This window comes from Bidens hawaiensis, unplaced genomic scaffold (assembly GCF_021521415.1).
Source record: "Bidens hawaiensis isolate Kalapana, Puna unplaced genomic scaffold, B.hawaiensis_p1.1 tig00028040_1, whole genome shotgun sequence".
Lineage (NCBI taxonomy): Eukaryota > Viridiplantae > Streptophyta > Magnoliopsida > Asterales > Asteraceae > Bidens > Bidens hawaiensis.
This window is the reverse complement of record NW_027494556.1, coordinates 1,042-4,454: the sequence shown is the minus strand read 5'-3', so window position 1 is coordinate 4,454 and position 3,413 is coordinate 1,042. Positions and strand designations below refer to the sequence as shown.

General features: G+C 39.8%; 1 long non-coding RNA gene across 1 annotated transcript; it reads left to right on the top strand.

Annotated features, from left to right (window-relative positions):
* The first annotated feature begins 542 nt into the window (after positions 1 to 542).
* Positions 543 to 2,776, top strand: LOC143576273 (uncharacterized). The gene is made up of 2 exons (XR_013142916.1): positions 543 to 1,209; positions 2,279 to 2,776. It is a non-coding gene; the product is annotated as an uncharacterized LOC143576273 (long non-coding RNA).
* Positions 2,777 to 3,413: the final 637 nt, after the last annotated feature.

Sequence of the window (3,413 nt, the reverse complement as noted above, 5' to 3'; positions counted from 1 at the left end):
GAAATATTGTGCCGATCAAGTTATAAGAAGATACGTCGACAAAAGTGAGGTACCTTCTATTTTAGTTTTTTGCCACTCTCAAGCTTGTGGAGGGCATTTTGGTCCAAAACGTACAGCTCACAAGGTACTTGAATCTGGTTTCTTTTGGCCTACTATATTTCTTGATTCATACATGTTTTTCAAATCTTGTGAACGTTGTCAAAAAACCGGTAATCTAAAGTCTAAAGATCAAATGCCCCTCACACCCATCCTAGTGTGTGAGATTTTCGATGTATGGGGCATTGATTTTATGGGCCCATTCCCATCATCTTTTGGTAAAGTCTATATCCTTTTGGCCGTGGACTATGTCTCCAAATGGGTGGAGGCGAAAGCCACGAGGACCAATGATGCTAAAGTTGTTTCAGGATTCGTGAAGTCTAATATTTTAAACGGGTTTGGAACACCTAGAGCATTCATAAGTGATAGAGGTTCACACTTTTGCAACCGGACAATCGAAGCACTCTTCAAGAAATATGGTGTTGCACATCGAGTATCAACTGAGATTTCTAACTGGGAAATTAAGTCGATCTTCGAGAAGACGGTTAATCCAAACCAAAAAGACTGGAGCTTAAGGCTTGACGATGCCTTATGGGCGTATCGCACCGCCTACAAAACACCTATAGGTATGTCACCGTTTCGTCCCGTCTTTGGAAAATCTTGTCATCTTCCTGTTGAATTGGAACACAAAGCTTTTTGGGCAATTAAGCAATTCAACTTGAAGATAGATGAAGCTGGAGTTCATCGTAAGCTACAAATTCAAAAATTAGAAGAAATCCGAAATGATGCTTACGAGAACTCCCGTATTTACAAAGACAAGACAAAAGCATTCCATGATAGAGTTAATACACGAAAAACTTTCAGCGTGGGGCAAAAGGTGTTATTGTTTTCATCTAAATTTAAATTGTTTCCTGGAAAATTACAATCCCGATGGGTCGGGCCGTTTGTTGTTACTAATGTTTTTTCTCATGGCGCAGTAGAAATTGCAAGTGAAAAAACAGGGAAAATATTTAAGGTGAACGGACACCGTTTGAAGATATTTTATGAAGGTTTCCAAGCAAAGAACGATGGTGTGATGACTTTGGAATGCGCGAAGTACTATGTGTGAATGAGAAATAAGTCTAGCCAAAGACACTAAAGAAAGGCGCTTCGCGGGAGGCAACCCGTGATTTCGTATTATTTTGCTTTAATTTTCGGTAAAAAAAATAATAAAAAAAATAAAAAATAAAAATAAAAAAATTCAAACAAACCGGTGGAGCGAAAGTAATTTTGATCAGAAATCTGACCAGGCCGCGTTAAAAATCTTTACAAAACAAACCTGGCCGTGTAGAAGTTTAGTAAAACATTCAAAAAAGTTCAACCCGGGCGTGTCAGAAATTTCACCCGGCCGGGTAAGACTTCTGTTTGAAACGAGTATAATTTTCTTTTTAAGTTTACAGATGACCCGGCCGTGTTGGATTGCTTTATAAAGATGACCGGCCATGTCAAAATTTAACAAATTGGTCAGAACTCTGACCCGGCCGTGTAGAAATCTAAGTCGGCCGGGTAAAGGTTATGTGAAAAAAAGCATGCATCAGGTCTTTTGAAAATAAAAAAAAATAAAAAAAATAAAAAATAAATAATATTTGAACCCTAACCACCGTGTTCATCACCATCCTTCTCATTCATTCTATCATCCCTACCATTCTATACCCCACCCTCACCAACCATCAGCCGTTGGTCTCTGTCGTCACTGCCCACAACCACCACCCCCATTACCGGTATAGCTCCGCCGCCTGCAATTCCGTCGCCGATCATCCCTCATCACGCAGTCCGTAGATCAGGTAATTATATCGCACCTCTTTTATCTCTAATACCCTCTTTATCGTCGGACTTCAACACCAACATCCACAGTCACCGAACCCTATTACCTTTGTTTCTGTTCCGGTCATACACGACCTCGCCAACCTGAGAACATGTTGCTGATTCGCGCCTTAATTTTTATAAGATAAATTTAACAAATCTTTAATGTCAGAGAAAAAAAAATAATTGGTTTGATTTTGTTTGAATTTATTGAGCTATCTTGAATTTAAAGAATTATAGTTGAGAATCAATTAAGTTTGAGGCGAATTGCATCAGGTATGTCGTTTTGTAAGCATGTTATGAATTAAAAGATGGTAAATTAATATCTTTCATCATTCAACTTTGAATTCAAGTTTGCTAATTTATGACAGTCTCATTCTTTATTTGTCTTTGAATTCAGATTGTGGAATCATGGGTAGAGAGAAAAGGCATGCCGCAACTGTTTCACCAGCACCACCGGCGAAGCGCGCAAATAACAAGTCATCAACCCTTGGCACCTCTTCTAGCCGAACTGAACGGGAAAAGTCAGCCATACTCAAAGAGCGGGAGCTATGTAACACTAAATTTGCACACAATGAATCAATGAAAGAGCTTGGTGTTTTAGAGGGTGTGAAGACATTGTTTGAAAACATTGGCTGGGTAAAGTTACTCGATTGGGTCGATATTGGCTGTGAACGTACAACTTTGGATTTTTTAAGCTCATTACAACTCGAGGATGATACGCTACATTTTCGTCTTTTTTAAGAAAGAATGTGCCCTCTCAATGGACAACATTTGCCAAATGATAGAAGCTCCTACTGGAAATACATTCGGCCCTACCGACTCTACACATGCTGATTTTCATGCCGAGGAATTTTGGAAATCTGTCACAAAAAACACCATGTATGTAAGCTGCAAATTAAAGGCATCTCAAATTATTCATCCAGTATTGCGGGTGACCCACCGACTATTATTATGCATCATCGACAGTCGCTTAGACACGGGGACCATCACCCTATAAGAGCTTTATCTACTGTGGTGCATGATTAACCCTCAGCCCTATCGACCCAATTTTGGAAAGTATTAATGTCATAAATTGTTGCAAGTTTCAAAGGAAGCAAAAGGAAAAGTCTGTTGCGGTTCAGTGATCACTATCTTAGGGCGACATGAATCTTTAAACATGCAGTTCCCACATAGATTGAAAGAACTCAAGGGCCCCAATATCTTGATATGGTCCAGATGATCAAAATAAAGCTTTTTGAATTTCCGAGGACGGGCCCGGGAATATTTGGTTAAAGGGCTCATGCAAGTACATTAGTGTTTCAAAATCTGCACAAGAGATGTTATCTCTAGCGAGCCCGGTTTGCAGAAACTGACTGGAGACTTGAAGCATATCCTCACGACATTGATGATGCCTATGAACCAGATAACAATACTGAGAGGTCCGCGAATCCCCAACATGAGTATAGCGCTCGCTTCACCACTATTTATACCGAGCTCTCTAGCATACGAGCTGGCGTAAATCACATTCGTGGTGAGCTTACCAATCAGTAGGA